This window comes from Amblyomma maculatum, unplaced genomic scaffold (genome assembly GCF_055883805.1).
Source record: "Amblyomma maculatum isolate TAMU_Amacu unplaced genomic scaffold, ASM5588380v1 scaffold_18, whole genome shotgun sequence".
In the NCBI taxonomy this organism is placed as follows: domain Eukaryota; kingdom Metazoa; phylum Arthropoda; class Arachnida; order Ixodida; family Ixodidae; genus Amblyomma; species Amblyomma maculatum.
In genome coordinates, this window is record NW_028146743.1 from 465479 (window position 1) to 478584 (window position 13106).

Consider the following 13106-nt stretch of genomic DNA (forward strand, 5'->3'; position numbering starts at 1 on the left):
GACGTGTTTATTAACATTACAGAAATCCACGAAAAACATTTGAGCGAACTGGGCAGCCATGAGAGAGCACACTGACTTACCTTATAAGTGCTGGAACAAAGTTTTTTCTCCAACTTCTGTTTTTTTGAGTGCGCGCTTGTAGGCGACTTTTTTCCTTCTCGACACTTGCTGAGGTAGAGTTAATGGAGCAGGTTTGTCTGTAATAGAGTAATGACCAGTTTTAGGCATACCTATTGTATAAAGAATACACTACAGATTTGCCATGATTCATATTTAACGTTTTGCGATGCCAGATGAAACACTGATTATCGGCAGTGCAGCGGCCTTCGAATAGCTAGGCATGAACAAACTATTCTTCTATGACCAATACACTTTCATCAAACAAATGTAGGGAAATTAGGCGTTCGTTATGAAATACATACAGACGGAGCAGCATGCAGCCAACTTCACATAAGAAAGCAGGGTGGATTTTTGCTGGCTGTTTATCAGTGCCGATTACGAATAATTATGGAATCATGGAGATTATTGATTGGAATATGGGAGAAAAAAGGACCATGTGCCACCGGCGGGATCAAAACTAGCCGAGAAATTTGGAGGTCGGATTTTCAGATCCTACCAGCGATATGTTCTCTTTCTTGTTTCTAATCGTTATCCCCATAATTACATTATTACAGCACATTTCTCATGAGAAAAAAAAAATTCCTCTATACTTTCCTTGGTGTGAGTGGCTGTTGGCTCCCTTGCATGTATTACGCTTTCACGCAATTTTGAGAAACTAGTGCCCAGGGATGATATTACTCAACGGAAAAAAGGGGACATACTAGTTAAATACCCTGCACAAATAATTTATATACTTATATAATACTACATACAATTACACAAAATTTTAATATACAGTGTCCCGGATTCACTGGTTCTGCAACGTGCGCAATAGTACTCCTAATAAAAGAAAGTTACTGACGTGCACAAAATCACAAGTATACTTCTCGTGTTGAACTGTGAGCGGTTGCACATAAATTGAGCTTATAATTCCGATCCCTATTAAATTCCCGAAGCTCACACGAGCAGCACAATTCGTCGCTGACAAACAGTTTATTGCATGTTAAGCCTGGCTAACTCAGCCGACCAGAATGAGAACCTTGCAGGGTGTAGCTCGACGTCACTCGCTGCGCTTAGCCGGAGAGGAGGTAAGCTTGGTATGACTCGCTCCTCTGGACACATCAAATGTAAAAAAATTAAAGACCATTGCAGAATATGCATTGGAGTAATGCGAAAGCACGGATGCTGCTGTTGGTTGCTACTAGTTGCTTAATTCACTTCTTGTTTACCCATTTTAGTCTTCGCACTTTAAAATAGCGCGCCAATCCCTTCCTATGCCCTTTATCTGCTCTACTTCCGGTTACGTGACGTCATATTATTCACGCCACATTAATTAACTTTTTGTTTACACATTTTAGTCTTTAGCACTTTCTAATTGCGCGCCAATCCCTTCCTAAGCCCTTTTTTATACCCACTTGACGACAAACTTCTCCGGCCAACGCCTCCTTCACAAAACCCGGATACTTTTGTGCAATGCACCGATGCATTGGAGGCGAGCCGTGCCAAGGAGAGAGAAGCGACGTGTTTGAACATGAGCTGAGCATCCAGACAGCTCGGCGCCGTGGCCCTGGCGGGGGACCCCTTCTCGCCCCGCGGCATATTTGAAGCAACAGCGCAGCGAGCTCTCCCATTGGCCCTGCGAAAGTGCTGCCGTCGGATTGGACCATTTGAGCGTCAACGGTTTCTCGGTTTACGGAGCCTCAAAAGCTTCCGTTCGAGACTCCGAGTGTAAGTTCGTCACTAGCGTCCATCGGGAGCAGTTCGCCTCCTGAGAGAGCGGACGCGGCGGAATCTCCCCGGCCGTCGCTGCGCGAGTACAGTCGCGTATGGCTATGTTAGCTTTCGGCCCCAGAGCCGAAATCCTCGTTTAAATACCTGTAAATAGTGTATAAAGCCTTTTCTTCATCTCACCAGCGCTGACTCGGATTCATCGCTACCACCCAGGGAGCTGACAGCCCTCGTTCACGAAACAGGTGACGAGCGCTATGCAACAAACTCTTTGGCACAACCCTGTTGACGGTGGCATACTGTGTGATAACCTCACCGGCACAACACTGTGTAACATCTAGAGTTCGTCTTTTCGCAGGTGACTGCGTAATTTACCGCAACATTATTAACCAATTCCTACAATCTGACCTGAACGCAGCAAGCTCATGGTGCTCATCCTCGTTAATGATGCTAAATGTTTCTAAAACAACACAGATATCTTTCACTCATCGTACAGCCTGAATTTCAACCACTTACACTCATTGACAATGCTGTAGAACTAAGAAATATTTACAAATACTTTGGCGTGCACCTTCAGTTTGATCTAACATGGCATCACCATATTGACCTCACCCTAGCTGCTGCTAAGCGTTCACTTGGTCTTCTTAAACGTACTCTCAACTCCTATCCACGTTAAAAAACTTTCTTATATCACTCTAACACGCCCTAAAATTGAATATGCCGCGGATATTTGGGACCCTAATCAAGCCTGTGTTATCGCCAACATCGTATCCTTCCAGAACCGTGTTGTGTGTTTTCTTTTTTTTTTTTTCAGACTGCTCATCTTTCACAAGCGTCAGTGCATTAAAACAACGTGCTGAACTGGAATACTTATCATGTCGTCGTAAACACGCTCGGTTAAGACTTTTCCGTAAGCTTTACCAACTACTGCGCAGTGGTTTTTGCAGTCACCTGACGTCATATTTCCACGACTTGATCATGCCTTCAAAGTTAAGTGCGCAAAGTGTCATTTATCATCTTATGCTCATTCATTCCTCGCACTATCATTTAATGGAATAACTTGCCGTCGCACATTGCCACAGAAGCTGACATAAATTCCAAGAGCTACTTCGCTGTGACGGAAATGTGTAGAATATTTTGCTGTTGTTTTTCTTTATCTCTATTGATGTTATACCTAATATTTAGTTAGCGTTTCTTGTTGTAATTGTATCGTGTTTATTACAATTGTATCACCCCCCCCCCCTATTTAATACCCTCCTTTGGAGGGCCTGCAGGGGTAACGTACATAAATAACTACTCTGGGATTGCCAACGCTCCGAGATCGAACCCCACCGCCTGAACTATCGTTCCCTTCTAGACACTGATGCTAAGACATAGAGGATATTTGCCAAGTATGGCCCCCTTAGTGGCCTGGTCAGAGCAATATGATTTGAGTGAAGACCTGTGCAAATAATGAAGATTCTGCCTACTCCGCTCTACGATCCAAGGCCATGAGCCTTCCTATTCAATAAAGTGCGTTCAATCAATCAATCAATCAATCAATCAATCAATCAATCAATCAATGAACTGAAATTATAGCTCGTGAACTGAAGGCCCGCGTCTTGTACACCTGCAGTTGAAGATTGGGTAAGCCACAGCGGCACATTGTTACGGCGTCGTCGTTCCGCGTACGCGTAGCTGGGAGGACAAGTAGGGGGAGCTTGAAGGTTCATTGTACATTGTAATCCATGTCTTGTCCACTGCGGCCCTCACATTCTCAGTTCCAGCCCGCCTTCTATTCTGCTCCTGCCCTCTAATTCACGGCCGGAGTCTATCGAGATTTTTAATCTTTTTCTTTGATATCTTCTCGGTATTGGCAGTTTGAACAGCAGCATGAAAGACCTCGCAATCAGGAAGTGAAAAAACGAAGCAGAAGGCGCTAATTTTTGCACTTTTGCTATGCAAGGAGCTTACAACGCTCAAAGCTGAAACATTTCTGAACAGGTGCCAAACTAATCAGGATACCAAGAAACCAGGGCCGGCTTGCACGATAAAGTCCGAGCTAAGTCCAGACTTAAATGGTGTCTTTAGAAAGACCAAGCTTATTTAAGACGGCTCGTGTTCCGAACGTCGAACGCTTCGGGTTCATGTTCACCAGAGTGGCTTCCCAGAACGGCCTCAGCAACCACTTGGGGCATTTTTCCTCGTAACACAATCTTAAGCCGCAAAAAACAATGGCACGGATTTTACACAACGCAAAATTGACGGAATGGGTACATCTTACAGCAGGGACAGTGCCAGCGCATCCCTGTACTTCCCTAATTTCTCTACTTAGACACCTGGCGTCCTTGTGTCTTAACCAAGACAGCACTAGAGTCGTAATCATACAAGCGACTTATTCAAGTCAGGACTGAAGCCCAGTTGACTCCAGTCTTAAGCGGCCATGCTAGTGGCCTATTCTTTAGACTCCAGTTAAGTCTGGACTTAGCTAAGACAGTCTTAAGATTGTTTTGTGCAAGCGGGCCCAGTTTCTAGAAGGACTTTATTGCACAGGTCGATGGAGCGCAGCTTTTGTATCACGGCAAGCCCGCACAAAACAATAACGGTCGAAGGGCAGGTGGTGGCAGGGATCACGAATGCCGATGCGTCGCATTCCGCCATGTTGGCTCTGTGAAGCTGGCTATGCCTTTGCGGACCAGTGGCGCCAGCGAAGCACCACGAAGCGTTCCGAGAACTTGCTGGCATCTTTACGGTGTTCAGTCGAGGCAGTCTGTGCAGCAATATTTTCCAGAAACCGTCGGTAACCCAGTGTCTTCTATGACGGTAAGCCCGCGTGAAAAAAAAAATATATACGATATACGTAGCAAGAGGTACATACTTTCCCTGGCTGAGCTTGTTGTGGTCATTTATGTTTGGCAATTAGAGATATTGGGTATACATATCTTTTATTCATTTTGCTTGATAGAGACAAAGACTGCCCGATGATCTGTGAAGTGGCATGCAGCGGTATCAATTTTCTCTATACAGTATTTTGATTTAGCAGTCTTCATACCCAAAGTCTCATACATTGGACTACTCACCGGTGTGGAGCCACAGTCTCTCGCACACCCTACACGTGTCCAGACGGATTGTTCACAGTCTGCTTCAAATTTCCTGGTAGCAGATGCACTTTTGGAAACCCGAATGGAGTGATCCCGTTACGACGTGCCTTCAGACCCTCTTCTGTTGGTTCCCGTTGACTGAACTCTTCCATAGGCCTCATCTCGGTGGTTATACCCCGTCTATTATGTTCGGCAGTCTGGAATCACCGTTTGGCAAGCCATTCGTTTTTATGTTTCGGCGTCCCCGGCGTTCTCTTCGCCTTCCTACGCCCATCCTCTCTTTGCTGCCGCTATGTGCCGCTATTTACGCTCTGCCAGCGGCTGCCTTTCGAAGTAGGCGAAACGGAGAGACGCCCGTGTGCTGGGAGGTGACAGTGCACATTAAAGATCCCCAGGTGGTCGAAATTGCTCCATACCCTTCCATTACCATTTCCGTTTTTCTCTTTTCATTTTATCTCCCACCTTCCTCCCTATCATTACAGCACAGTTCAGGTGCCCAGGGAGCAAGTGTGACACACTGCGCCTTTACTTTCCTGTGAACCAATTTATTATTATTATTTTCTAAACATTACTACGCTATGTTCAAAGATTTCTGTCCGCGGAATGTGTCCACAAAATTGTGTCCGCAGCAGTTGTGAGTAATTGAGAAGTTGGTTTGGTTTGTTTTGTGAGGTTTAACGTCCCAAAGCGACTCAGGCTATGAGAGACGCCGTTGTAAAGGACTCCGGAAATTTCAACCACCTGGAATTCTTTAACGTGCACTGACATCACACAGCACAGCGCCTTGCTTCTCGTCTCCATCGAAAAGTGGCCGCCGAGGCCGGCATTCGATCCCGCGTCCTTGAGAACAGTAGTCGAGCGCCGTAACACACAGTAATTGAGAAGTGGTAGAGGTTAATGAGTGGTGGCAATCGATAGAGGGTGACGTAATGTTGTATCGAAAAATAATTAGGCGAAGTTAATTAATTAGTATAACAGGTTCACAGGAAAGGAAGGTGCAACGTATCTGTCATACTTGTTCTGTGAACGCCTCAACCGAGCCGTATGGGAAGGGAGGAAGATGGGAGTGAAAGTTGAAAGAAAGGGGTGCCGTAGTGAAATTTACGTCAAGAATGTGACGTCACGCAACCGGAAGTAGAGTCGAAAAAGGGCAAAGGAAGAAATTGGCACGTAATTTGAAAGTATCGAAGACTAAAATTGGTAAACAAAAAGTGAATTAAGCAACTAGAAGCGATCAACAGCAGCATCCGTGGTTCCGCATTACTCCAATGCAGATTCTGCAGTGCTCTTTATTATTATTATTATTGTTATTATTATTATTATTATTATTATTATTATTATTATTATTATTATTGCGTTCTGCATCTTGGCTTCTCCGCTTGTCAAGATGTTCTTTTTGTCCGGGCGTCTGCTGCGTCGGCAGTGGAGTCGCCCGTAGGTCGGCGGAATCACTCATGAGTCGACTCACTCGGGCTCACTCAGACTCACACTCAGATCATTATCTGAGTCGTGAGTGAGTCCGGACTCACAATCAGATCATGATCTGAGTCGTGAGTGACTCCGGACTCATATTCAGATCATGATCTGAGTCGTGAATGAGCCCTGACTCACACTCAGATCATGATCTGATTAGTGGGTGAGTCCGGACTCACACACAGATCGTGATCTTAGCCGTGGGTCCGGACTCAAGCTCAAATTGTGGTCTGAGTTTGAGTGAGTCCGGACTCACATTCAGATCATGATCAGAGTCGTGAGTCCGGACTCACTTTTAGATCATGATCTGTGTCGTGAGTGAGTCCGGACTCACATTCAGATTATGATCTCAGTCTTGCCGAGTCTGACCTAGAAAGTTCCTATGAAATCAAAGGAATCCTTGCTAAGAGGTTGAAGAATCACGATCTGAAGTGATTGAGTGAGTAATGGGCACAGGTCGCTAATTAAATCCTAGCGGACTCGAATTGCCTGTGTAATTCTAATAATGAATAAGCTTCTTGGTGAGCTGATGATGTAGAGCAATTTCGTTTTTTTTCTATTTTGACTATGGCGACTATACAGGTTAATCGAACACTCGTTCTCGTCAGTGTGTTGTATTGCGGTGGCTATATAGTTCTTTCTTTGCGGTTTATTTACTCCGGAATATCTCGCAAATGATTTCACGGTTTAGGTGCACAGCGATGCAACGAGCCAGGCTAGCCGTGTATAACTAATAATATCAGACTAAGTTCGAAGAGACGATTGTGTAACCACATTTTTAATGTTCTTTCTTATTGCGAAAGAATTCACAGGCTCACCACCACAGACCAATAATCTTGTCCGATGTTTCCTTTTGTGTGCCATTGCTCCAATTTGGTGGGCTGTTTGAGGAGGTCACAAATGCGTGGCTACGTACGTGGGTCATTTAAACGCATTTCGATATAGCTGAAATTTTGCTTCGGTCGATTTGGCCCAAAACCTGTCCAACATGATTCGCCTGCGGAGACCAGGATGCTGACCTCCATGGCCGCCTTATATTTTACCCACCCACCACCGAAATTTGACCTCGACTGATTTGGGCAAAATCTGTCCAATTTAATATGACTATGGCGAACAAGACTATGGCGAACCGGGTCCACCCTCAGATTGGTCCCTTCACCCCAGTAGATTGACCTGAGCCGATTTCGGACCAAAATGAACGGACAACATAATTCGAGTACGGCGAACACGATGGTGACCTCCAAATTTTGTTTTGGGTCACACACGGTTTACCAACCCTCGAAACTTCATTTTGGCCAATTTACATGAAAAGCGATCAGTTCCTAATTGCATTGGCCATCCTCGGCATTATGGTTACTTATAAGTTGGGCATGACCATTTCCAGAATTTGGCCCAGGCCGCCTTCGAAGTATCACCTTTATAATTGGTATCCAATCTTAATTGACTGTGCCTGACAAGATGGCAACCACCAAAGCTGCCATAGCCAAATCAAAAATTTTGCCCGTGCTATAGCTAAAAAGACCAAGCTTTCGTACTATAATCAGCTCAAAAGAGATAATCCCTACCATATTTTTTCATTTTCCTGTAACCTTTCAATTCATTCATTACTGAAGAAAACAGTCTAATCTGTAATGTTACACATTTTTTTCTATTTTTTCCCTCGTTTTTCTCAGCACTGCCTTGCGCCTACATATACAAGCTTTAGGACCGTCGCTCGTTGCTTGTCGAGAGTTTATGAGTGAGTCCCGATGAGTCCAAATGAGTGAGCTTAAATGGGTCGTGAGTTGAACTGAGTGAGTCCAGATCAGTCTGAGTTCAGATGAATCTGAGTTCAGATGGGTCGTGAGTCGAAGTAAGCGAGCGCAGATGAATCGTGAGTAAAAAATGAGTGAATAGAGATGAGTGAGCTCAGATGAGTCGTGAGTTGAAATGAGTGAGTACAGGATGAGTCTGAGTTGAAGTGAGTGAGTGCAGATAAGTCGCGAGTCAAAAATGAGTTAGTCGAGATGAGTGAGTGAGCCCAGATTAGTTAGGAGTCTGAGTGAGCCCGAGTGAATCGTCATCATGCGTGAGTTTGAGTTTAAGAGTCTGAGTGGGCCCGAGTGACTCGCCAGCTTGCGTGAGTTTAAGTTCACGAGTGTGAGTGAGTCCGAGCCTTGTGAGTCTGAGTGAGAATGAGCCCGCAGATGGACCAAATTTTTCTGGGTGAGCCTGAGTGAGCACACGTGATTCTGCGGACCTGTGGAGTCGGCACGCGGCCGCGGCGGCGGCGAGCTCTGATGTCATGCGCAGCGCACCTGTTGCTCCTCTCTGGTTTCCGCGCATGCGCACTAGTGACCTGGTTTACACACGACGAAATGCGCTGCTGGCTAGCGTACTGTGATCCTCGCTACAAAACGCAAGCAGATGCGACAAACGAGCCAGCAGCGATGATGGCGTTGTAACCTGCTAGCTCGGTGAAGAGTGAGCTGCCGCCAGCCGGCGGCCGAGTGCCTAGACGCTGAAGAAGGAGTTTTTCAAACCCTTTAAGGTATCGAGGAGTATTCATTCTGGCAATAAACTCCTTTCTTTAGAAGGAGCATAATCATCCAAGACTCAATTTCACTTCATAATTCTCAGTAAAAAAGGTGGTGTCCTCAACTTCTTACAAGGAATTTCATAATATTGAAGTAAGGAGTATAAAAGGCGACGTCAGCCATTTAGTCTCCTATTTGGGCTTATTTAGGTTAAAAGTGTAATAACCCAAAATTTGGTGCTGCCTCTGACGTCGTTTTATTGCATTTTTAAGGGCTACTTGGATCAGGAGACGCCGCAACGAATTAGGCAATGCAGGCCCATTGAGTATGATCAGTTATTTCCGTGCCTCTAATTCTTTACCTCCATGATTACGACAGCGACAAAGAACGCTAACGAAACCTACACTGCGGTCAAAAGAAAGACACGACACAATTATTACCGCAATAGCATTAGTGATCTCTTTCGAAGAGAAATGTGGCGTTGACGCCGCGTCGAGAAGATGCTGATTGGGAGAGGGGGACTTGACGTCAGAGCCAACGAATTTAACACAACAGAAGAATTTGTCGCTCAAGTGCTGGAATAAAATGTATGTCCCCTGCGTCGCTATCCGGACACGCTGCCTCTACGCCAACAAGGAAGCTGTCGCACAACACTCTTAAAGGCCCACTGTCCACCCTCCGGCCGAAAATATTTTCTTCCCCGGTGACTGTGAGACTTCGCCCCTAGAACGCAAGACCGCAAAATGTTTTTGAAAAGTAACTAATAACGCAGTTACAGCCATCGCAATCACCCGATTCTGTCATGCTTCTCTGTTTCCGTTCCCTCGCAAAGGTTTTTCACTCTTCTGCCCGAGGTCGTCGCAAGACAAATTCCCCTTCCTCCTCCGCGTTTGGCGGGAGGTGGGGCGGGGCACTCCGAATTAGGGAGAATAGTCCTACACCTGACTTTTGTTAGAGATAGCTCGCACTGACGTTTCAGGCTCTGACCTAGGGTCTGGTATACTGCAAATATATAATACCAGAGGAAACGATACGCGATGGAGTCGTCGCGCGACGACTCGCTAAGGAAAATGGCCTCATGCGGTTATCGCTTTAAATAAACTTAAGTATACTCATTTTTTGTCACAACTTGAAGGTAGATGCATTTTTAGGCCGTAGTGAGATCGACAAGAATTCCAACTTGATTTTTAAGTTCTTAATATTTTTGACCAATTGATGCTTGCAGGCACGCGCCTGTCTCTTGACCGCCAAAACGAAAAGAGCGAAGAAGAATGCCGCATGTTTCGTCAAGACCGTGGTTTCTTATAACCAGAGCCCAGTAAACTGGGTAAACTACAAATTTTGTTCGGCGTCATTTAAAAGAGCCATAGCGTAGGCAAAGGACGAGTACAATAAAAATTTAAATACTTATTTGTCAAACCCTAAGCACAGGAAGGCTTTGTATGGTTTCATGGAACGAAATAGGAACTCACACATTTCTCAGTCATTAAGTTCAATAGTGTTGTCTCCACAGGAGGCAAAGGATGAGTTGGAACCAATTGTACAAGGGCACGCATTACGTTTCCAGGAGCACTGCAGAGTTTCCTTGCATGCTCCCATTTTCTGCTCACACTATGTTGAGGTTGAAAGGTCAGAACTTCTATCTGTGATTTTTTTCCATGCAAAACTCGGCTCCAGGTTGGGACGGGGTTACGGTAGGTGTTCTCAAAATTTTAGCAAATGAATTCACTCAGTATCTCCTGGATCTGGTCAACGAATCATTAGAATCTGCATGCCTGCCGCACGTCTGGAAAGTGGCGAAAATTATATTGCTCTTGAAAGACCCTGGTAAAGAATTTCATGTTGAAAACATTCGGTCGATAGCTTTGACTTCGAATCTAGTAAAATTAATAGAAAGAATTGTGCATGGCCGCCTCTCAACGCATATTTCAGAAGTTAATGCTTTGAGTTCTCCCCAGGTTGGTTTCCGCAATGGATGCTCAATATGGTCTGTACTAGTAGATTTATAAAGCAGGATTCACCTTGCAATGTGCAGCAAGGAGGTATCAGCGTTAGTGATGCTCGATATAGCTAACGCCTATGACAGCACTGCACATTCCATTCTACTAAACAAGTGGTCATTATTACGTCCTTCGTTCTACATTTATGCTTGGATCAGAAAATTTTTGAAAGGACGAGAATTCTTTTGCACTGATGGCTCATTAATCTCAGTACCTATGCACAGACAAGAAGGGTGCCCCAGGGCTCTGTACTCTCACCACTCCTTTTTAATATATTAATGTGCGATATTCCGGTTCATCCTGATGTCACTGTATATGTATATGCAGAAGACTTAGCATTCTTCGCCTCTGCAAAAGATATTCATGACCTCTATCGTTCACTACAGGCTCACCTAAATGCACTTGAGGTCTGGTTGGACAAAATTAAATTGGTTTTAAATGTGTCCAAACGTACTGTGCTTGTTTTTAAAACAAAAACCCCCTTATATGTTTCGTTAAACTACCGCTCAGATGTCATACCTCAAGTGGAATCTGTGCGGTATTTAGGCATTACATATGATGCTAGTATGGACTGGAGGCCTCACATCAAGTCTAATGTTCAGAAAGGTGAGCGTGCCCTTGGTAGGCTCATACGGATAAGTAATAAGAAATTTGGTATGCGTCGAGACACTCTTCTACTTTTGTACAAAGCCTATGTGAGACCGATTCTGGAATTTGGCTCCATTCTTTTTTCTGGGTGTCCAAAATATAAGCTGCATCCTTTGCTGCTTTTAGGCAGACGGGCGCTGCGCCTCTGCCTCGGGCTTCCACAGTCAATCTCTACCACTGTTCTGTACTTGGAGGCCCGCATTTCGGACCTTAACTCCCGTTTCCGCCTTCTGTTAGATTATTCTTGCGATCATTTGAGGCTACTCCAGATATGGCTATACCTATTTTTGTGTCAAACCCCGCCCTCATTCTCGCTCACCAGTGGCCAAGGGTCTGCATGCCCCAAGTTGTTTTCACGCAGAGCATTTTAGCAAACATTGGTGTGGACCTCGGTTCTATATGTCCTATTGGTTGCTCAACGTCCTTTGTGGATGTAAATTATGATTCTATATTTCCATCTAATGTGAAGCACTTACTTCAAGTCTAATATCCAGTCTCCTATGTGATCACCTTGAAAAGTTCCCTGATCACACTGTAATTGCCACTGATGCGTCTGTGACTGCGCAGAAAGCAGCGATTGGAATTTTTTTCAGAGTCTCTTTCCTGGAGTTTTTCGATGCGTGTCCCGGATTACACGCCGATATTTTTATCAGAGTTTATGGCAATTGGGCTAGCACTACTAAACGTTTCCTGCAGTCAATCAAAAATAATTTTTCTATCAGACTTTCTTTCTGTTTTGCTGTCACTGGAGTCAGCACGTGATGCTCTTTTGAGCCGCTCACTAAAGTATTTCATACCGGGGTGGGTGAAAGAACTACGCTTCATCTGGGTCCCCGGTCACTGCGGTATTTTCCAGAACGAAGAGGCAGATTTCCTGGCTAAATCAGCTCTTGATGCATCCGTTTCATGTACCATACCTAATATCACCATTTTTGGAATGTCCTGTTTTCAGCGTTATCAATACCTAGCCGATTCGTGCAATGAAACCTTACTATCTACAGCCGAATACCACCATCTCACATAATCATGGAAAGTTCGTTCATGTAAATCACGGCAGTGTGAGGTAACGATGACTCTCATGAGATGCAGGATTCCTCGCCTAAATATTTATTTATGTAGATGCGTGATCAGCCCCACAAACCTTTGTGAGGCTTGCGGTAAGATTGAAAATATTGATCACTTCCTTCTCGCTTGCCGAAGATTTTCGCATCAGAGGAGGGTGCATTTAGGAACTCCAATTGCACGCTTGGGATTTAAGTTGTCGGTCCCGCTTCTATCTCCTTCGGTGCGAGTGCGAAAGGATTTGCGTTGCCTCAAATTTGTCAGTACTAACATAACATCACAGCTACGGACAGATTGTCTTGCTAATTGTATTCCAAATTTACAAACTTCCAAATTTTTGCTTCGTATTTTTTCTTTCAATCAATTTTGTGATCTTAAATCTTAAGTTTTTGTTTAGTTCACAATTACTTTATTGCACTAATTCAGTTTGTGTAGGACATTTGGCAGTCCACACTGAACCCTGGCCAATCCCCCTTCGTGAAGAAGAAGAAGACCGTGGT

The 13106-nt window shown here is 44.7% G+C and overlaps 1 protein-coding gene across 1 annotated transcript in view; it reads left to right on the top strand.

The window, feature by feature from the left end:
* Positions 1 to 13106, top strand: part of LOC146171684 (chromobox protein homolog 3-like) — a 154497-nt gene that overhangs the window by 33622 nt on the left and 107769 nt on the right. The gene's annotated exons all lie outside the window — the stretch shown is intronic.